The sequence below is a fragment of the Scyliorhinus torazame genome, chromosome 18 (assembly GCF_047496885.1).
Source record: "Scyliorhinus torazame isolate Kashiwa2021f chromosome 18, sScyTor2.1, whole genome shotgun sequence".
Lineage (NCBI taxonomy): Eukaryota > Metazoa > Chordata > Chondrichthyes > Carcharhiniformes > Scyliorhinidae > Scyliorhinus > Scyliorhinus torazame.
In genome coordinates this window covers 73,860,932-73,884,664 of record NC_092724.1, presented here as the reverse complement: position 1 = coordinate 73,884,664, position 23,733 = coordinate 73,860,932, and positions in this window count along the sequence as shown.

The window sequence follows — 23,733 nt, the reverse complement described above, 5'->3', positions numbered from 1 at the left end:
TTGTGATTTTCATTAATGACTTGGATGAGGGAGTTGAAGGGTGGGTCAGTAAATTTGCAGACGATACGAAGATTGGTGGAGTTGTGGATAGTAAGGAGGGCTGTTGTCGGCTGCAAAGAGACATAGATAGGATGCAGAGCTGGGCTGAGAAGTGGCAGATGGAGTTTAACCCTGAAAAGTGTGAGGTTGTCCATTTTGGAAGGACAAATATGAATGCGGAATACAGGGTTAACGGTAGAGTTCTTGGCATTGTGGAGGAGCAGAGAGACCTTGGGGTCTATGTTCAAAAATCTTTGAAAGTTGCCACTCAAGTGGATAGAGCTGTGAAGAAGGCCTATGGTGTGCTCGCGTTCATTAACAGAGGGATTGAATTTAAGAGCCGTGAGGTGATGATGCAGCTGTACAAAACTTTGGTAAGGCCACATTTGGAGTACTGTGTACAGTTCTGGTCACCTCATTTTAGGAAGGATGTGGAAGCTCTGGAAAAGGTGCAAAGAAGATTTACCAGGATGTTGCCTGGAATGGAGAGTAGGTCTTACGAAGAAAGGTTGAGGGTGCTAGGCCTTTTCTCATTAGAGCGGAGAAGGATGAGGGGCGACTTGATAGAGGTTTCTAAGATGATCAGGGGAATAGATAGAGTAGACAGTCAGAGACTTTTTCCCCAGGTGGAACACACCATTACAAGGGGACATAAATTTAAGGTGAAAGGTGGAAGATATAGGAGGGATATCAGAGGTAGGTTCTTTACCCAGAGAGTAGTGGGGGCATGGAATGCACTGCCTGTGGAAGTAGTTGAGTCGGAAACATTAGGGACCTTCAAGCAGCTGTTGGATAGGTACATGGATTACGGGAAAATGATATAGTGTAGATTTATTTATTCTTAAGGGCAGCACGGTAGCATTGTGGATAGCACAATTGCTTCACAGATCCATGGTCCCAGGTTCGATTCCAGCTTGGGTCATTGTCTGTGCGGAGTCTGCACGTCCTCCCCGTGGCTGCGTGGGTTTCCTCCGGGTGCTCCGGTTTCCTCCCACAGTCCAAAGATGTGCGGGTTAGGTGAATTGGCCAATGATAAATTGCCCTTAATGTCCAAATTGCCCTTGGTGTTGGGTGGAGGTGTTGGGTTTGGGTGGGGTGCTCTTTCCGGGGGCTGGTGCAGGCTCGGGGGGCCGAATGGCCTCCTTCTGCACTGTAGATTCAATGATAATCTATGATTAATCTAGGACAAAGGTTCGGCACAACATCGTGGGCTGAAGGGCCTGTTCTGTGCTGTATTTTCTATGTTCTATTTCCATTGTGCCCATCCCCTGCAGTTTTCCTCTCCATCCGATGTATCCTAAGTCTTGCCTCATCGCATCATAATTGCCTTTTCCCCAGATATAGCTCTTGCCCTGCGGTATATACCTATTCCATTCCATCACTAAAGTAAACGTAATCAAATTGTGGTCACTATCACCAAAGTGCTCACCTACCTCCAAATCTAACACCTGTCCTGGTTCATTACCCGTACCAAATCCAATATGGCCTCGCCTCTCGTTGGCCTATCTACATACTGTGTCACGAAACCCTCCTGCACACATTGGACAAAAACGGACCCATATAAATTACTCGAACTATAGCGTTTCCAGTCAATATTTGGAAAGTTAAAGTCCCCCAGAACAACTACCCTGTTGCTTTCGCTCCTATCCAGAATCATCTTTGCAATCCTTTCCTCTATATCTCTGTAACTTTTCGGAGGCCTATAGAAAACCCCTAACAGGGTGACCTCTCCTTTCCTGTTTCTAACCTCAGCCCATACTACCTCAGTAGACGAGTTCTCACCAAACGTCCTTTCTGCCACCGTAATACTGTCCTTGACTAACAATGCCACCCCTCCCCCTCTTTTACCACATTCCCTGAGCTTACTGAAATATCTAAACCCCGGCACCTGCAACAACCATTCCTGTCCCTGCTCTATCCATGTCTCCGAAATGGCCACAACATCGAAGGCCCAGGTACCAACCCATGCTGCAAGTTCACCCACCTTATTCCGGATGCTCCTGGCATTGAAGGAGACACACTTTAAACCACCTTCCTGCCTGCCGGTACACTCCTGCAATTTTGAAACCTTACTCATGACCTCCTTACTCTCAACCTCCTGTACACTGGAGCTACAATTCAGGTTCCCAAGCCCCTGCTGAACTAGTTTAAACCCTCCCGAAGAGCATTAGAAAATTTCCCCCCCCCCAAGATATTGGTACCCCTCTGGTCCAGGTGTAGACCATCCCATTTGTAGAGGTCCCACCGACCCCAGAATGAGCCCCAATTATCCAGAAATCTGAAACCCTCCCTCTTGCACCATCCCTGTAGCCACGTGTTCAACTCCTCTCTCTCCCTATTCCTCGTCTCGCTATCACGTGGCACGGGTAACAACCCAGAGATAATAACTCTGTTTGTCCTAGATCTAAGTTTCCACCCTAGCTCCCTGAATTCATGTCATACATCCCTATCCCTTTTCCTACCTATGTCGTTGGTAACTATGTGGAACACGACTTGGGGCTGCTCCCCCTCTCCCTTAAGGATCCCGAAAACACGAACCGAGACATCACGCACCCTGGCACCCGGGAGGCAACACACCAACCGTGAGTCTCTCTCGTTCCCACAGAATCTCCTATCTATCCCCCTAACTATGGAGTCTCCAATGACTAATGCTCTACTCCTCTCCCCCCTTCCCTTCTGAGCAACAGGGACAGACTCTGTGCCAGAGACCTGTACCCCATGGCTTACCCCTGGTAAGTCCCCCCCCCAACAGTGTCCAAAGCGGTATACTTGTTACTAAGGGGAACGACCACAGGGGATCCCTGTACTGACTGCTTCCTCCCAGCCCCTCTCACCGTCACTCATCTATCTTTATTCTACGGAGTACCTACATCCCTGAAGCTTCTATTTATGACCATCTCTGCCTCCCGAATGATCCAAAGTTCATCCAGCTCCAGCTCCAGTTTCCTAACGTGGTTTCTGAGGAGCTGGGTGCACTTCCCACAGATGAAATCAGCAGGGACACTGACGGCGCCCCTCACCTCAAACATTCTGCAGGAGGAACATTGCACTACCTTCCCTGCCATCCGCTCTCGATAAAAAAAGAAAAAGAAAGAAAGAGCTTACCTGTTATTCACTCCCCTTCTCAGCAAACACTCACTCAGCAACTTCTGCGCCCCGCACGATAACACCTGAGGGAAAATAAAAGAAAAACTACTTACCAGTCACCAGCCAATCCCTGACTTGCAGGCTGTGACTTCACGGTTCAACATCTTTCTACTTCTACCTGCCCTCGAGCCTTCCTCTTGATATTTACAGCAGTTGGTTTTTTTTTAGTTAGAGGAGGGGGTAGAGAGGGAAACACTGAAGAAGTGTTTCGGGTTTAAGTGTCACTTGACAACAGCTCCTCCACAAACCACCTTCAAGTTAGGGTGAGCACAACAGACGTATGCAAATTGCTCCCGCAACAGCCAATCAGCAGACCCGCTCTACTGCCCTCTGCTGGATGCTTGTCTTCACTTGAACAGCTAGGGTCTCTTGCTCAGGTACACCTTCAAGTTAGCGTGAGCACAACAGACATATGCAAATTGCCCCCACAACAGCCAATCAGCATCTCCGCTCTACTGCCCTCTGCTGGATATCCTTTTGTAGCCTCCTTATGTCCATTCCACAACATACTTTTCTACCTATCTTTACGTCATTAACAAATTTAGCAACCATCTAAATCATTTATATAAAGTGTAAAGAGTTGAAGCTCCAGCTCTGATCCCTGTGGCACTCGACTCTCCTGCCAACTAGAAAAAGTCCCATTTAAACCAAGAGTATGTTTCCTGTTCACCAGCCAATCTTTAATCCCTGCACACCATGTTACCCCCACACCATGAGCTTCTATTTTCCACAATAACCTTTGATGAGACACCATATGAAATGCCTCTGTAAATCTAAGTACAGTATATCCACCAGTTCCCCTTTATCCACAGCAGCTGTTGCTTCTTCAAAGAACTCCAATAAATTGGTTGAACATGATTTCCCTGTTGACTCTGGCTGATTACCTTAATTTCCTGTTATAATGGGCAGATTCTCCAATCAGATCTCAGTGGCTTTGGTGGCCGCTGGGCAGCATTTTTCAGGTGGGAGCCGCAAAGTCAGAAACCCACCGCTGTCAAATCACTTTGCAGTTCTCTCAATGGTGGGTTAATAGGCGGTCGCACGTCTCTCTGGCAGGAGGCACAAACATCATTTGCATCTCATGAATACTCATTAAAACAGCTGCCTGCCATTGTCCCCGTCAGTCCTTTCAAACTTGCATCACGCCAGTGGGAAATTACGTTGACATCAAACCTAGTTGCTAATGAGTGGAGGACGGTCTTCAGTTTGCCAGAAACTTGGGCTGAGTGCAACAACTTTCTGCCACAGTGCTGTACTGCTCCTGTTGCACTGTACACCATTCTGCCAAGGCAGACTGGTTCCTCTCCTCCATCTGTAGGCCGAGCTGGTCTTCATGGGCAGCACTGTGCAGCGGACTCTTCGACCCTCCTGTGTCACTGAGTAGGATCAGTACGCACGGTAGCACAGTGGTCAGCACTGTTGCTTCACAGCTCCAGGGTCCCAGGTTCGATTCCCGGCTTGGGTCACTGTCTGTGCGGCTTCCTCCCACAACTCCCGAAAGATGTGCAGGTTAGGTGAACTGGACATTCTGAATTCTCCCTCTAGTGTGACAACTAGGGGCTTTTCACAGTAACTTCATTGCAGTGTTAATGTAAGCCTACTTGTGACAATAATGAAGATTATTATTATTATCCTGGGGTTGGGAATACAGGGGTCTCTTTGCCCTTGGTGCTACACACCACGGAACAGGACTGCTGTGTGGCCCTGCAGCAAAGGCTCGATGTTTGATTAGGGGTGGAGTGCAAGGTGAGGCTGGGGGGGGGGGGGGGATAGTGGTCTAACAAAAACAAAGGGGGAAATGTGGAAGGAGGGCTGTACAAGAGGGCAGGGCAAGGATTCACAATGGCAGGCTGAGGGGCAAGGAGAAAGATGAAAAGATGAAAAATAGAAGATAGAGGGAAGGCCGAGAGGAAGGTAGCCGGACCCCGACAAGGCTGCACGAAAATCTGACAATAAAGGGGGTCAAAGGGCTACCACATATTTCACTGGAAGGGGGATGCATGAAGATTCCAGATGCTGTGGATAGACGTCCAAATGGGGCAATAATGCTGAGGGTGGTTGGGTGAATCAGCTGCCAGCCCACCTGGAGAGTCAGTGGGAAACTTACTTGTGCATAATGAGTTTCCAGGTGCAGAATTTGTCACGGGATCCTGCTATTCTGGTGGGCGGGACAGGTGCTACCAGAGCCACCCCCACCGCACTTGTCTCAAAATGGGAGAATTCCATGTCGGCTAACCGGCCTATATTTACTGCTTTCTGTGTTGCACCCTTTTTGAATAAAGGAGTTCCATTTTCTATTTTCCAATCAAATGGAATCTTCCCCAAATCTAGTTAATTTTAGAAAATGAGAACTATCGCATCAACTATCTCACTAGCCATTTCTTTTCAGACCCGAGGGTGAAAACCATCAGGACCTGGGGACTTGTCAACAGCAGTTCCAACAATTTGCTAAGTACCACTTCCCTGGTGATTGTAATTTTCTTGAGTTCCTTCCTCCCTTCCAATTCCTGATTTACAGCTATTTCTGGGATGTTACTTCTGCCGTCTATAGCAGGGTTTTTCAAAGTGCAGGCCGTGACTCATGAATGGGCCGCAGACAGGTGTCGGAGGGTCGCGGAGTTAAGAGTCGTGGTGTTTGTGTGTCCGGTCTCAGCGCCGGATTTTGGGGTCCTTCTTGATTCCTGTCAGAGGATCACGCTGTTCTCCTGCTCAGGCCTGAAGAGAAAATTCAAGGTAAAGTTTTAGTTGAAGGATTTTAGTTTGTAAATACCTCCATAGTTTTCCTCATGGTAGCAATTTTAACTTGCGTTTTCAAGCAGCCGACAGCTTTATTTGAAAAGTCAGTGTGACAGGATTTTGGGTTTGAATCCAGTCACAAGTCCACCCTCTCATTCTGTCGTAAGTGAAGACACACGAGCAGCGGTGTTATCCTCAAGCACTGGCTGATATTTATCCGAGAATTGCAGCTTGGATAGTAGACTTTAATTCTCTGCAGCATTTGCTGGGAGCTGAGTTGTATGTAGCCTCCTAGTTCAGGAGCAGAATAATGGTCTCAGCAAAAGGATGATAGCTTGTTTCCGTTCCCTCCAGAATTAGTTTTTCTTTATGAAGAGGGGGTGGAGAAATTAACTGTAACAGGCAACAGGTACAGACGGGGTGAGAATTTGAAAACTTGTTCAGTCTGAAGATTGGAATGTGGGAACAGAAGTAAACTATTCCTCCTCATGTCTGTTCTGCCATTTAATGAGATCATGACTGGTCTGCATTTAATTTCATCTACTCACCTTTGTTTTATAATCCTTAAAACACTTACTAACCAAAAGCGATCTGTTTCAGTTTGGAAAATTCCTGTTAACTCCCAGCTTTAACAGCAGTTTGTGGGAGGGAGTTCAATATTTCCACCATCAAATTGGATGGCAGGGGGATGGAACCTAAACAGGGTGACAAGGGTAAGAGAAACAAGGGGCGGGATTCTGTGGGAATCGGCAAGGCGGCAACTCTGGCGCGAAGGAGTGGCGTGAACCATTCGGGCGTTGGGCCGCCCCGAAGGTGCGGAATCCTCCGCACTTTCAGGGGCTAGGCTGGTGCCGGAATGGTTTGTGCCGTGCTGGCCAGCGCGGATGGGGCTTGGCGACATGCCAACCGGCGCCGAAGGGCCTCCGTCGGCTGGCGCGAGTTGGCGCATGCGCGGGAGCACCAGCGTATGCTGGCGTCATCCCAGTGGATGCGCAGGGGTTTAATCTCCGCATCGGCCATCGCGGAGGTCCCCAGCAGCCTACGTGGAGGAATAGAGTGCCCCCACGTCACAGGCCTGCCCGCGGATCGGTGGGCCCCGATCGCGGGCCAGGCCACCGTGGGGGCACCTCCCGGGGCCAGATCCCCCGCGCCCCCCCGAGGACCTCGGAGGCCGCCCGTGCAGCCAGGTCCCGCCGGTATGTACCTGTTATAATTTACGCCGGCGGGGCCAGCCTAAAACAGGCGGCCACTCAGCCCATCGCGGGCCGGAGAATCGCCGAGGGGGCCGTTGCCACTGGCCGCCGACCGACGCGGCGCGATTCCCGCCCCTGCCAAATCCCCAGCTCGGAGAATTCGGCAGGCGGCGGGGGCGGGATTCACGCCGCCTCCCGGCGATTCTCCGACCCAGCGGGGGGTCGGAGAATCCCGTCCCATGACAGTAATAAAAGAAAGAACAGGAAATGCAAAAACGGTAGACAGGGTAATCAAGGGTGAGAGGCAAATAGCGACACTGTTCAAAGGAAAGTTAGGATGATTAAAAAAGGGCAAGCCTAAAGACTTTGTGCGATCCAATGGCCATGTTGTGTCCAAAAAGCAGCTCGCCGCGGCGCAGCTCGGCCAATAGAAGCCAGGAGAACCAGCTCCCGGGATCTACCCAGCTCTCAACACCTCGCGAGATCTAACCCAATTTTGCGAGACGTTGCGATGTAAATCCCGTCCATTGTGGGTGGGATCACTTTTTACCAAATCTGCATATTAAAGTGAGACAGCTAGTGTCACTTTAATATGCAGTTTCTCGGGGTACCCGAGATGTTGGGATCTATCTCCCTTACTTCGGAGACCTCGGGCGAGCGCCATTCACAAACGGGGACCAGACGGTGCCCTGGCACTGCTGGTGCCATCCAGACAACCTGGCACTGCCAGCCTGGCACCAAAGCAATGCCACCTGGGTGCCATCCTGGCACTAACAAGGTGCCCAGGTGGCACTACCAGCTGGCAAGGGCACTGCCATGGTGCCAGATTGGCACTGCCAAGGTGCCAAGCTGGCATTTGTTGTGTGCTGGCGATCGGGCTGGGGGTGCCCTGAGTGGGTGTTGGGGGGCTGGGAACCCTCCCATAGTGCATTGGGGTTTGGGCAGGATGAGCAATTGCGTTGGGGGCCTTGGCTATTGAGACGCTATTTAAAAATGGTGTCCCAATCTCTCGCTACACTGAGAAGTTCCAGCGAGCAGAGCTGGTGGAGAAAACCTTACTTCATTGATATAAAATACAATATATATACTCATTTCTTACATTCATCACACCTTATTTAAGTTTAAAATACTAGTCTTGGACCCACGCTTCTCCCTCAAACTGAATGTAAAATTCAATTATATTATGTTCTATGCTACCAAGAGTTGCCTTCACTGTGAGGTCATTAATTAATCCTGTCTCGTATCAAAAAGCCAAGCCTAGTATAGTCTGCTCTCTGGTTGGCTACAGAATATGTTCATCCAGGAAATCATCCCAATACATTCTACGAATTTGTCACCCAAGTTACCTTTGCTCATCTGATTATTAAAGGTTTCTGTAGATTAAAATCCCCAATATTAATCACCATGTCTTTCTGACAAGCTCCCACTATTTCTTCTTTGATACCCTGTCCTACCGAGTGATAACTGTTACGAGGCCTGTACACCACTCCCACAAGTGACTTCTTGCGTTTATCAATTCTCATATCCAGCCAAACCGCTTCTATATCCAGGTTTCCTAAAATTAGGACATCCCTCTCTATTGTGCTAATGTCATCTTTAATTAATAGAACCACCCCTCCATCTTCCTACCTTTCTTAAAAGTCACATACCCTTCAATCCACAGCGCAAATTTGTGCAGGTTAGGTGGATTTCCCCTTGTGCCAAAGGTTAGGTGGGGTTACTTGGTTACGGGGATAGGGCGGGGGAAATGAGCCTCCGAAGGGTGCTCTTTTGGAGGGTCGGTGCAGACTTGATGGGCCGAATGACCTCTTGCACGGAAGGGATTCTATTGATATTCTATGGATAATATTCAGGTCCCAATTTCTGACATACTTCAGTCATGTCTCTGTAATGGCTATTAAATCGTACCTATTAATCTCTGTTTGCACCGTCACTTATTGTTTTGAATGCTACGTGCATTCAGATACACAGCCTTAGGATTTGTCCTTTTATTAATTTTGTAACCTCTAGCCTTACCTGTTGATTTATTCTTAAGCCTTGTACTCTGTCCCTTCCTGTCATATCCTCTTTCTCATTTCCAATATTAATACCTTTCTCTCTTACCTTGCCTCTATTCTTTGATATACCACATCTGCCTGCATTTGATCGCTTGCCCCCATTATTTATATTGAACTTCACTGGGACAGTTCAGCAGGCTGATAACAGAGATGTCAGCATGGGAGAAAGATGGAGAATTAAAATGGCAAGCCCCACTAGAAGCTCAGGGTCATGCTTGCAGACTGAACAGAGGTGTTCCACAAAGTGGTTACCCAGTCTGCGTTTGGTCTCCCCAGTGTTGGGGAGATCACATTGTGAGCAATACAGTAGACTAGATTGAAAGTACACATAAATTGCTCCTTCACCTGGAATGAATGTTTGGGGCCCTGGACAGGGAGGAGAGAGTTGGTAAAAGGGCAGGTGCTACATCTCCTGTGTTTACATGGAATGGTGCCATGAGAATGGGATGAGATGTTGAGGGTGACTTGAACCAGGGTATCACAGAGGGAATTATCCCTTCAGAATGTTATCAGGGGACGTGAGGGGAATTGAATACAGAGGGTAGTGCGACCTGGGGAACTCTATTGTGGTTTTGGGAGGGAGGTGAAGGAGAGAGAGCAGAAGTGCAAGAACTTGATGGACATGTTCAAAGACCCTGTCAATCACACTGGAGGAGGAAGGGGTGGAATCCTTGATCAAGGAAAAAAGAAGAGATCTCAAAATTGTTGGTGTGGAAGGTTGCATCATCAGATCCAATGCAACAGAGATGAGGGGGACAAGGACAATGGAATGGAGTCCTTCCAGAGTGTGAGGAAGTGTAGTCAAGGTGTTGGAGGAATTGAGTTTATAATGAATATTATTTGATCACCAGAAACGGAGACAGCCCCGGCATGCATGTATCAGCATTGGTGCTGGGTGCTGAGAGATGATGTGCTGCACATGCATCCTGCATCTCTTGGGTGTCAAGGGAAGGTTGTCTGCCTCTTGGCTGGCTCTGGTGGGCGGCACATCTGAGAGGTAACAAAGGATAAGATTCATCAGTCATATCGCCCAGGTTAACATCCAGTACGTGCTTCCCATCATGACTGGCCTTAGTTGCATTGAGATTTCTCAGTGTCCAACACATAAATGAGCTTGTTCTGATGGACGAAACACTCAGTCATCAGTTTCACCCTGAATGTCACATGCTTCAGCCCACGGACTCTCACCTTCCTCAGACATGCCAGCCTCTCCATGCCATGGAGATCTGCCACCTCACTCGCCATCCATCTCCAGGGCACCCAGCTCATGGCTGGCGAGGATCGCCAGGTTTGGCACCTCACCACCGGTGGCAGATCGCTCCCGATTGTTATGGCTCTGTTTTACCTGCAAGTCTGTGCAGAGCTCAATTGAGAGCTGAAACCTTCACCTCAAATGCCTTAGCATGCTGCCCGCCCAACTCATAGCAGCTCTGAGAGGTTTGAGAACCTTACCACCCCTTTGGACACCTGAACCTTTGATGGACAAGAGGCTGCTGATTCATCCCTCCAGCCTCAGGATGTACTGGCACATGTGTGCCCCGAGACTACCTGAAACCCACACACTTGGTTGCAACCATGGATGGCCACCTTCCACAGTGCCTAATTCAGCATAATGTCCACTCAATACTCACCTATGCAGAGTGCAGAGGGTCATTCAACCTTTTCCTGCACTGGATTCAGGTTCCCCGGACAAGGTCATGGCCACTGATCTCCACTGACACCTCAATCCATGGTTTTGTGGTGGGGCAGGGTGGCCTCCCCCTCCCATCCCTTGATATCAGGACATCCCTACCTCACGTAACTGCCTCCACCAGGGTTCGGCGATAGTTACCTGGGAAATGGGGGGGGGGGGGGTTGCTGGCTGTCCGAACCCCTTCCTGCTGCTGCCATCATGCTGACAGGGATTATTCTGCAGCCTGTGGAGCCCATTTTTGAACTTTGTGGCGAGCTGCCATTGGACATGGCGTCTACTGTGTGCCCACCGCGGCTGGCCCACTAAACCAACATGGATGCAATTCACGTAATATCACGAGTCTTAATTGGATTTGGCGGGACTGGGATTTTGGGCTGCTTCTGGTTCTGCCCGATGAGCACGCAGGTTAAGCATTAAATTCTACCAATGGGGACACCACCAACTGGAAGCTCCTCTCCAAGTCACTCATCATCCTGACTTGGAAATATATCGCCGTCCAAAATCCTGGAACTCCCTCCCTAATAGCACTGTGGGTGTACCTACACCACAGGTACTGCAGCGGTTCAAGAAGACAGCTCACCTTCTCAAAGGCAATTAGGAATGGGCAATAAGTGCTGGCCTAACCAGCGATACCCACATCCCATAAATGAGTAATACAAAAAACTATCAAAGCTAATGGCTTCAGGAGAGTGTGAAGGACTCTCCAATCAGTGCTGCCCTCTAGTGATCTTCTAATTTCTCATTAACCCTGCACATGCACATACAAAGATCACTACAGAAATCACCTGAGATATTCAACTGTTTGGAGATGGGCCATTAAGACTATTCGCTTGGACAATGGGACCCTGGCTAAGTTAGCTTCTAGATATGAGCTAATCAAATCTCCTTGGATATAGATGAATGATGTATTTTTTGAATCCCCTTGGCATTTGGAAAAGGAAGGTCACATGACAAACCAAACCTTTGAGGCAGCGAGTTCCAGACTCCAAGACCGTCTTGGTGAAAAGGTTTTTCCTCAAATCTCCTCTAAAGTGAGGCCAGTGACTGTTCTAGAAACAATGACTTGATGTTCGGTGTGGGGTCATGGTACAGAGAGAGGTAGGAGAAATCTCAGAGAGTTCAGTCTATGTGAGGTAGAGGTCGATTCTTCAGAGAACAAACCACTCTTATTGTTGGCAGGTATAATAACAATGTCAGGATGAAACCTGGGAGAACAAAATTCAGAGATAGGTTAGAATGAGTGAGGGGAGCGGAGAAATTGAGATGGCTGGTGCCACTCTCATGAAGTGTTTTGTTATGCTGTTGTTATTGTTATTATAATACCACCAATTGATCGTTTCCTGGGATCTTCCTATTTCTACTGCAGCCCAGTCACAGACCCCTTGTCCATTCCTCCCTCCGTCTCCAGAAGCTCTTCAGGAGGTCCATCTAAAGACCGTGAAATGTAACCCACAGTATATGTGAGTATTCACCTTGTGTTGAGGGGCTTCACGGTGGTTGTGGGGGTGGGGATGGGGTGGGGCGGGGGCGTGAAGAGCAGCTCCACCACTAAAGCTTTCAAAACAGTTAAGAAAAAATAAATTTTCCCCTTCATCCTTTTCTTCAGATCACAAGAATTTGGGAATGTTGGTCATTGCGGTGCAGAATGTGCAATGACATCGTGAAACAATTCCGGTATTTCCATGTTGCTGACCTCACCAGTATTTGGGGGGAGGGGGGGGATAGCTGTGGGGAGTGGGGCGGTGAAAATTGACTGTTCAGCTTCATCCCAATGAGCTCATAATGTCAATGTGGGCACTTTTCAGTCACCCACTGACCCATTCTGCCTAGCATCTATGGTGATCCTGGTCTGCACCACTTCACCCACCCTCCAGTGGAACCCACTTATAGAAGTTGAGTGTAACTGGACATACCAGGTCCATCTGCTGACCAAGAAAACCTTTCTCGATTGGCTTGGACAGACACAAGAAAATGCACAATGTCTACTGTAACTCGATTTTATTTTGTCTTACAACACCAGGTTAAAATCCAACAAGTTTGTTTCGATGTCACTAGCTTTCGGAGCACTGCTCCTTCCTCAGGTGAATGAAGAGGTATGTTCCAGAAACAAATATATAGACAAATTCAAAGCTGCCAGACAATGCTTGGAATGCGAGCATTAGCAGGTGATTAAATCTTTACAGATCCAGAGATGGGGTAACCCCAGGTTAAAGAGGTGTGAATTGTGTCAAGCCAGGACAGTTGGTAGGATTTCGCAGGCCAGATAGTGGGGGATGAATGTAATGCGATATGAATCCCAGGTCCCAGTTGAGGCCACACTCATGTGTGCGGAACTTGGCTATAAGTTTCTGCTCGGCGATTCTGCGTTGTCCCGCGTCCTGAAGGCCGCCTTGGAGAACGCTTACCCGGAGATCAGAGGCTGAATGCCCTTGATTGCTGAAGTGTTCCCCGACTGGAAGGGAACATTCCTGCCTGGTGATTGTCACGCGATGTCCGTTCATTCGTTGTCGCAGCGTCTGCATGGTCTCGCCAATGTACCACGCTTCGGGACATCCTTTCCTGCAGCGTATGAGGTAGACAACGTTGGCCGAGTCGCACGAGTATGTACCGCGTACCTGGTGGGTGGTGTTCTCACTGTAATGGTGGTATCCATGTCGATGATCTGGCACGTCTTGCGGAGATTACCATGGCAGGGTTGTGTGGTGTCGTGTTCTGAAGACTGGGTAGTTTGCTGCAAACAATGGTTTGTTTGAGGTTGCGCGGTTGTTTGAAGGCGAGTAGTGGGGGTGTGGGGATGACCTTGGCAAGATGTTCATCTTCATCAATGACGTGTTGAAGGCTGTGAAGAAGATGTCGTAGTTTCTCCGCTCCGGGGAAGTACTGGACGACGAAGGGTATTCTGTCTGTTGTGTCCCATGTTTGTCTTCTGAGGAGGTCGGTGCGGTTTTTCGCTGTGGCGCATTGGAACTGTCGATCGATGAGTCGAGTGCCATATCCCGTTCGTTCAAGGGTATCTTTCAACGTCTGTAGATGTCTGTTACGCTCCTCCTCGTCTGAGCAGATCCTGTGTATACGGAGCGCTTGTCCATAGGGGATGGCTTCTTTAATGTGTTTAGGGTGGAAGCTGGAGAAGTGGAGCATCATGAGGTTATCCGTGGGTTTGCGGTAAAGCGAAGTGCTGAGGTGACCGTCCTTGATGGAGACGAGTGTGTCCAAGAATGCAACTGCTTTTGGAGAGTAGTCCATGGTGAGTCTGATGGTTGGATGGAACTTATTAACGTCATTGTGTAGTCGTTTCAGTGATTCTTCGCCGTGGGTCCAAAGGAAAAAAATGTCATCGATGTATCTAGTGTATAACGTCGGTTGAAGGTCCTGTGCGGTGAGTAGGTCCTGTTCAAACTTGTGCATGAAGATGTTGGCGTATTGGGGTGCAAATTTGGTCCCCATGGCTGTTCCATGCGTCTGGATGAAGAACTTGTTGTCGAAGGTGAAGACGTTGTGATCCATAATGAAGCGGATGAGTTGCAGAATTGCGTCTGGAGATTGGCAGTTGTTGGTGTTGAGGACTGAGGTTGTTGCAGCAATGCCGTCGTCATGGGGGATGCTGGTGTAGAGTGCCGAGACGTCCATTGTGACGAGGAATGTTCCTGGTTCAACTGGTCCATGGTTGCTGAGTTTCTGGAGGAAGTCATTCGTGTCGCGACAGAAGCTGGGCGTATTTTGTACGATGGGTTTCAAGATGCCCTCGATGTAGCCAGAAAGGTTCTCACACAGGGTCCCATTTCCTGAAACGATATGGCAGCCTGCGTGTTGGCCTTATGTATTTTCGGGAGGCAGTAGAGATCTCCAATGCGGGGAGTACATGGGATGAGAGCACGTAGGGTGCTCTGAAGATCTGGATCCAAGGTCTTGATCAGTCTGTTAAGTTGGCGGATGTGTTCCTTGGTCGGATCTGCGGGTAACTGTCTGTAGTGTTCTTGGTTGTTCAGTTGTCGGTATACTTCTTTGCAGTAGTCCGTTCTGTTCAGTATGACAGTGGCCCCTCCTTTGTCTGCTGGTTTGATGACGATGCTGCGGTTGGTCTTGAGAGCGCGGATGGCATTGCGTTGTGCTTGGTTGACGTTCAGGGCTGTCTTGTGAATGCGACTGATGAATCTGGCATTGACGCAACTCCTGACGGCTTGAGCATACATGTCGAGTCTAGGGCCGCGGCCTTCCGGAGGGGTCCAATTCGACTCTTTCCTCTTCAGTTGCCGCACCGCAGATCTCTCGGTCTGCTGTTCCGGTTCATTGGTAGTCTTCTTGGGTTCGCTGTTGGCCTCTTGGGGTCTGTGGAAGAATTCCCGGAGACTCATTCGCCTGATGAATTCCTCCGTGTCTGCCGCGAGATGGATGGGGTCCATTTTAGTGGTGGTACAGAAATTGAGCCCTCTGCTGAGGACTTCAATTTCGTCTGATTGAAGGGTGCAGTCTGACAAGTTGACAATAGACTTCCCTGTATTGTTTTCTGCTGTGGCACCGGGGGTGGCTTGGTTGCTGCTGGTGGTGATGCCGAGTTTCTCAAGCTTTCGGTTCTTGGTGTGCATATAGGTGGCGTAGTATTGTTGTCTCATCTGTTTGGCGGTGTTCCGCAGCTGGTATGCTGCGTCCTGAGCGCAAGTTGAGAATATGGCCTCTATCTTGGTTTCCAGGTTGCGTCGTCTGCTGTAGAGCTGGTGGACGAGGTGGTTGAGGAGTGTGAGAGAGGTGCGATGGCAGAGTCTCTCAGCGTAGTCTGTGTTCTCGGTCGACTTGAGTGGGTTTGTGACCTGTAGCCCTTTCGGGATCTTGTCTGCTTTCTTGCATCTTTGTAGAAACTTAATGTCAGTGTCTTTCTGCACGATCTTCCTGGAGGTCCTCTCCACTTTGAGCCGGCTGTTTGCGGTGTCGATGGTAGCCATGATGTGGAGATGCCAGCGTTGGACTGGGGTGAGCACAGTACGAAGTCTTACAACACCAGGTTAAAGTCCAACAGGTTTGTTTTGATGTCACTAGCTTTCGGAGCGCTGCTCCTTCCTCAGGTGAATGAAGAGGTCTGTTCCAGAAACAAATATATAGACAAATTCAAAGATGCCAAACAATGCTTGGAATGCGAGCGTTAGCAGGTGATTAAATCTTTACAGATCCAGAGATGGGGTAACCTCAGGTTAAAGAGGTGTGAATTGTGTCAAGCCAGGACAGTTGGTAGGATTTCGCAGGCCAGATGGCGGGGGATGAATGTAATGCGACATGAATCCCAGGTCCCGGTTGAGGCCGCACTCATGTGTGCGGAACTTGGCTATAAGTTTCTGCTCGGCGATTCTGCGTTGTCGCGCGTCCTGAAGGCCACCTTGGAGAATGCTTACCCGGAGATCAGAGGCTGAATGCCCTTGATTGCTGAAGTGTTCCCCGACTGGAAGGGAACATTCCTGCCTGGTGATTGTCGCGCGATGTCCGTTCGTTCGTTGTCGCAGCGTCTGCATGGTCTCGCCAATGTACCATGCTTTGGGACATCCTTTCCTGCAGCGTATGAGGTAGACAACGTTGGCCGAGTCGCATGAGTATGTACCGCGTACCTGGTGGGTGGTGTTCTCACGTGTAATGGTGGTATCCATGTCGATGATCTGGCACGTCTTGCAGAGATTACCATGGGCAGGGTTGTGTGGTGTCGTGGTCACTTTTCTGAAGACTGGGTAGTTTGCTGCAAACAATGGTTTGTTTGAGGTTGCGCGGTTGTTTGAAGGCAAGTAGTGGGGGTGTGGGGATGACCTTGGCAAGATGTTCATCTTCATCGATGACATGTTGAAGACTGTGAAGAAGATGTCGTAGTTTCTCCGCTCCGGGGAAGTACTGGACGACGAAGGGTATTCTGTCGGTTGTGTCCCATGTTTGTCTTCTGAGGAGGTCAGTGCGGTTTTACGCTGTGGCGCGTTGGAACTGTCGATGGATGAGTCGAGTGCCATATCCCGTTCGTACGAGGGCATCTTTCAACGTCTGTAGATGTCTGTTACGCTCCTCGTCTGACCAGATCCTGTGTATACAACAGGATATACTATAATTCTATTCTATCCCACACATACCTGAGCACCATATTTGGGAGAGCTGTGCCATAGAATACCTCAGCACAAACCTGACAGAATCATACCTTTCAATCAATGTCCCAGATAACTTCATTGCCATCCCAAACCCACCAGGAGTGGCAACACATTGATATACAGCCAGGAGGGTGTTTCACAACATCAGGTCAACCGTGTGCAAGCAAAGCACTTATTGATTATAAGAATAATAATCTTTATTGTCACAAGTAGGCTTATATTAACACCGCAATGAAGTTACTATGAAAAACCCCTAGTCACCACATTCCTGTGCCTGTTCTGGTACACAGAGGGAGAATTCAGAATGTCCAAATTACCTAACAGCATGTCTTTCGGGACTTGTGGGAGGAAACTGGAGCACCCGGAGGAAACTCACGCAGACACAGGGAGAACGTGCAGACTCCGCACAGACAGTGACTCAAGCCGGGAATCAAACCTGGGACCCAGGCGCTGTGAAGCAACAGTGCTAACCACTGTGGTAATGTGCTGCCCACTTTTATAGTGATATAATGTTATACACAGTGTCTCCTTATCACAACATCCTGATATAATGCCATTATATATAGTGATACAGCATGATTAGGTATGCACACACAATTAGCTTCATTATATCAAGATAATAAGATCAAGATTACCACCTACCACCCTCCCTCAACCAATGAGACAGTGCATTTCCAGGTTGAACAAATCCTGAAACACTGCTTGTAGCAAAAGCACAGAATGCACCCTGAGTGAATGACTTCATTGTCCATCACCAGTAACACCACTACTGACCGAGTTGGCTGAATCCTGAAGGACATCTCTGCGAAATGGAATCTGTGGTGTAAGGAACCTCTTTTAAATCCTTGTCTGATTTGGTTTCCCTTTTTAATCCCTGCCTTGCTGGCCTTTTGATGGCTGTTTCTTGTTGGCTGCTTTTATACTACAGACTTTTGAAACCCCCGCCTGAACAAGCTGCTATTTGAACTGGCCCAAGTAGATTCCCCTCCATGCAGTGTGCTGTGTGGCATAGACCCATGATGTCATTTTGATGGATTTGGCTAGCAATCAATCAACTCTTCTGAAATTCTGGGTCTTGTCGATTCTTGATTCTGACTGGTGGAGCCTTTAGATGCTTCTGGAAGGAAGGCTCCAGAAGAAGCAATCTCCATTTTAATTCACTTCTGTTTTAGACCTAGAAGGCAGCAAACAGGCAGTCTGAACTCTCTCTATCACCTCTCTTCCTGGCTGTTTAAATGCGCCCAGCCAGCCTGTGGACGTCCCACTGGAAGCTAAATCACTTCTCTCTCAGCTGAGGACTTCTGACTAAATATCTTCCTCTTTCTTCACAACCTGGGAGCTTTTGGTAAGTAGTAATTTCTGTTCTGACTAGGCAACTGTGAGGCCAGAGTTCTGCATTCTCTGTCACCTGTTGAATTCTTCCTGAGTGCTCAGGATAAAAAGAGGGCCTGTTTGAAAACCTATTCAAAACTCTCACGTAGATCTAGCTCAGTGAGGCTGATGGCCCATCTGGTGGATGCAAGCTAGAATTGCACAGATCTGAGGGGAATCGGCAGTGTAAAAGCCCGGGTCAGTGGAAGTGAAGGTAACTACCCAGCGAAAGCCTTACAGCCTGAGAATTCATTGCCAAGAGATCAATCACCAGGGCAAAGAGCAGGGGAGAGCGGACACCCCTGTCTTGTCCCCCAGTGTAACCCAAATGTAGTCCGAGCTGACCCTACTAGGCCAAACACTCGCCTGAGGCACCTTATGCAACAGCCAAACTGATTCACCAAATCTCAAACCCAAACCGTCCCAGCACCTCAAACGTATGCCCACTCCACCCGATCGAAAGCTTTCCCCACATCCGTTGCTACAACCACTTCCACTTCTCGGCCCTCCGAGGGCATCATAATGACATTCAATACCTTCGGACATTCACGACATCTGCCGTCCCTTCACAAATCCCGTCTGGTCCTCACCTATCACCCCCGGCACACAATCCTCTATCCGCATCACCAGTACCTTCGCCAACAGCTTCACATCTACATTCAACAGTGAAATCGGGCGGTACAACCCACACTGCTCTGGGTCTTTGTCTTTCTTTAAAATGAACGATATCAAAGTCTGAGACAACGTGGGGGAGCTCTCCCTTCACCATTGACTCATTATGCATCTCGACGACCAGAGACCCTAGATCCGACCCAAACTTCTTGGGGAGTTTGGCTGGGAACCCATCCGGACACATTGGAGCATACATATTCACCAGCACCATGGGTGCCCCCTCCACCCTCCCACTCACCATCACAAATCAACCCCCAGGGTCTGTCATTATATTCCCCACCTCAAAAGCCACCCTCTTATTGATCAGGGAGGCGGTGGTGTAATAGTATTGTCACTAGACTAGCAATCCAGAGACCCAGGGTAATGCTCTGAGATCCCAGGTTCAAATCCCGCCACGGCAGATGTTAAAATTTTAATTCAATTAAAATCTGGAATTAAAAGTATAATGATTACCATGAAACCATTGCCGATTGTCGTAAAAACCCATCTGGTTCACTAATGTCCTTCAGGGAAGTAAATCTGCCATCCTTACCTGGTCTGGCCTACATGTGACTCCAGACCCACACAGCGATTTGTCTGACTCTTAACTTCCCCCCTCTGAAATGGCCCAGCAAGCCACTCAATTCAAGGGCCATTAGGCATGGGCAACAAATGCAGGCCCAACCAGGGACGCCCATATCCCAGAACGAATAAAAAACCCAATACTGCCACCCCCCACGTCTTCATATCCATCCCCAAATGGAATACCTACCTAGCCCTTCCTCGTCTGGTCCCACCATCTTCAAATGCGTTTCCTGGAGAAACACTACGTCCGCCTTCAAAATGTGTAAAAACGCGAGACCTCTCAATCGGGCGATTTAACCCCTGAATGTTGTTCCACATAATCAGCCAGGTCCGGGGGGACTTCCCCCCCGTTCTCCCCTCCCCCCCATCATATCAGCCTTGGCCCCTCTTTAAACAGCTCGCCCAGGTCCAATACCTAGCTCACTATCTGGACCTCCCCAAGATGTCCACCCCCAACTTCCCTTAACTCCACCACGTCAACTCTATCCAGGTCAACGTCCCCCCTCCCCAACTCCCTCACCCCATAAACAAAGAAACAAACAAACCACCCATTCCATCCCCACTGCGCCCCTGGTAACTAGCCTACATGATAGCATGGTGGCTCTCCCTCGAGGCAACTTTCCCTCTACCACCCCTCACTCACATTTCCCCAAAACAGTTAAACACACTTACCCAATTCACACCCACACATAGTAATATAACCAGGCATACACATCTGCATCCCCCGTACTGGCATCTCCAAAGATCAGTGTCCTCACAAGCCACCCAGTACATGGTCTCTCATAAAATTACTTGCCTCCTTCGGCATATGAAAATAAAATTCCTGATTCTGGTGCATGACCCCCAGACGAGCAGGATATAACACCCCTAATTTCACTCCTTTCTTGTAGAGGGCCGCCTTGACCCTGTTGACCCCAGCCTGCTGCTTGGCCAACTCCGTACCCAAGTCCTGGTGGATATGCACCATATTTCCTTCCAAGATACATTCTCCCGTCTCCTTCGCCCACTGCAGAATCTTCTCTTTGCCCAGAAAATGATGCAACCGCACCACCATCGCCTTCGGCCTCCTCAATGCCCTATGTGCTCGATCGACCTCAGGACGATGGTCAAACCACTAGCTTCACCCCATAATTTATGCCTGTGTTCCCTCAATTCCTTCAGGCAGCTCTACAATCCGGAGATTCTGCCTCCTGGAGCGATTCTCCAGGTCCTCCACCTTCTCCTTCAGACGCTTCTGGCGCTCCACCATGGGCACCATCTCTGCCTGCAATGAAGCCAACCAGTCCCTATGATCCACCACCGACTCCTCCACCTTCTGGAGTGCCAAACTCTGCACCTCCAGCCTTGGCTGCACTCTCTCAATAGCCGCCCTGATTGGCTCCGCTATCTTAGCTAGGTCCTCCACGGCCTCCTGCTTCTGCTGCTGGAACTTGAAAAAGTCCACCAACTGCAAGGTAGACCACTGGGCAGTCCACCACACCTCAGAGCCCTCCGCCATCTGTCCTTCTGTCGCACTTCAAAATTCCACCCAGCCTGGCCGATGCCCCTTGCTCATTACACACCTCATTTGATAAGCCATAAATTGGCACTGCCGGAGGAGAATTCCTATCTCCCACTTTTCATGCACTTTGCACCAGCAAACACCCCCTATATCGGGTGAAAATGACCAAACAATTCTACCAGGAGCCACCAAATGTGAGACCATTCACTCCATGGTCGTCACCTGAAGTTGAGGCTCGGTCTTGCACCACCACCTCCTCTCTTTGCACCAGAATTACTGCACCGTGCCCTTCTTCCCGGCTGGTTTCTCCTCGTGTCCGTGGTAATCGCCTCCCTCAGGATTCAGAAACAGTTTCGGCAGCATTTCAACCTCCTCTGTATTCATTAGGCCGGATTTGCAATAATCACCTCTTTTTGCCTTCAGGCTTGACCCATCGTTCAGGTCTTGAGACAGGGGGTCTTGTGCATTTTGGGGACTTGTTTTTAGAAAGGAGATTTGCCAGTGTTCAGAAGCTTACTGCTAAATTTTGTTTACTGGGGCGAAATTTTCTGGTATCGGCGCAATGTCTGCCGACCGGCACCAAAAACGGCGCAAATCAGTCGGGCATCTCGCCGCCCCAAAGGTGCGGAATCCTCCGCATCTTGGGGGGCCCAGCCCTAACCTTGAGGGGCTGGGCCCGCGTCGGACTGATTTCCGCCCCCCCCAGCTGGCGGAAAAGGCCTTTGGTGCCCCGCCAGCTGGCGCGGAAATGACATTGCCGGGCGGCGCATGCGCGGGAGCGTCAGCGGCCGCTCACGGCATCCCCGCGCATGCGCAGTGGAGGGGGTCTCTTCCACCTCCGCCATGGTGGAGACCGTGGCGAAGGCGGAAGGAAAAGAGTGCCCCCACGGCACAGGCCCGCCCGCAGATCGGTGGGCCCCGATCGCGGGCCAGGCCACCGTGGGGGCACCCCCACGGGGCCAGATCGCCCTACGCCCCCCCCAGGACCACGGAGCCCGCCCGCGCCGCCTTGCCCCGCAGGTAAGAGAGGTGGTTTAATCCACGCCAGCGGGACAGGCATCCTAGCAGCGGGACTTCGGCCCATCCGGGCTGGAGAATCGCAAGGGGGGGGGGCCCACCAACCGGCGCAGCGCAATTCCCGCCCCCGCCGAATCTCCGGTGCCGGAGAATTCGGCAACCGGCGGGGGCGGGACTCACGCCAGCCCCCGGCGATTCTCCGACCCCCCCCCCCCCCCCCCCCCCCCCGTTCCTTTCAAATTCACGATTTCTCACTTAAGTTTTTGTTCTTCTTCCCTATCACCTCACCATTCCCTTTGTTGGAGAGGGTCCTGTCTTTGGCACAACAGGACAGGGGACCTATTTCAAACTTGTATGGCCTTATTATTTCTTCAGATTCTGCCTCTTTGGAAGTAGTAAAGGAGAAATGGGTAAAGTAGCTAGGCCCTGTACTCACTGGTGGTGAATTCCAGCCCCACAGGCCTTGGATTCCCAACATAAGTGAATTAACCAATAATTTGTGCAATGTTTGTGGGATCTTTGGCCCACGGCTGCTCCAATGATATTCAGGAACCAGGGACGATGTCCGCCGACCGGCGCCAAAAACGGGGCACCAAAGGCCTTTCCCACCAGCTGGCGGGGCGCGAATCAGTCCGGCATTGCGCCGCCCCAAAGGTGTGGAATCCTCCGCATCTTGAGCAGTCGAGCCTTAACCTTGAGGGGCTAGGCCCGCGGCGGACTGATTTCCGCCCTGCCAGCTGGCGGGAAAGGCCTTTGGTGCCCCGCCAGCTGGCGCAAAACTGACTTTGCCGGGCGGCACATACGCGGGAGCGTCAGCGGCCGCTCATGGCATCCCCGCGCATGCGCAGTGGAGGGGGTCTCTTCCGCCTCCGCCATGGTGGAGACCATGGCGAAGGCGGAAGGAAAAGAGTGCCCCCACGGCACAGGCCTGCCCGCGGATCGGTGGGCCCCGATCGCGGGCCAGGCCACCGTGGGGGCACCCCCAGGGGCCAGATCGCCCGTGTCCCCTCCAGGACCCCGGAGCCCACCCGCGCAGCCTTGTCCCACCGGTAAGAGAGGTGGTTTAATCCTCGCCGGCGGGACAGGCATTCCAGCAGCGGGACTTCAGCCCATCCGGGCCGGAGAATCGCCGGGGGGTAGCCCGCCAACCGGCGCGGTGCGATTCCCGCCCCCGCCGAATATCCGGTGCCGGGGAATTCGGCAACCGGCGGGGGCGGGATTCACGCCAGCCCCCGGCGATTCTCCGACCCGGCGGGGGGGTCGGAGAATCTCGCCCAAGATCTCACACCCTTAGGTAACCACTCTCTCAATATGACCAATCGCCTTCAACGATCAGTGCCCATGAGTCCCCAGGTCAGGTGCACCAGGATATTATTGAACAAAGAACATTACAGCACAGGAACAGGCCCTTCGGCCCGCCAAGCCTGCGCCGATCCAGATTCCTTATTTAGACCTACGACTTATTTCCCAAACAATCTATATCCCTCCATTCCTCGCCTGTTCATGTATCTATCAGGATACATCTCAAACGTTGCTATTGTGCCTTCCTCCACCACCTCCACAGGCACCCACCACCCTCCGTGAACAACTTTCCCTGCACATCTCCCCTATACTTTCATCCTGGAAAAAA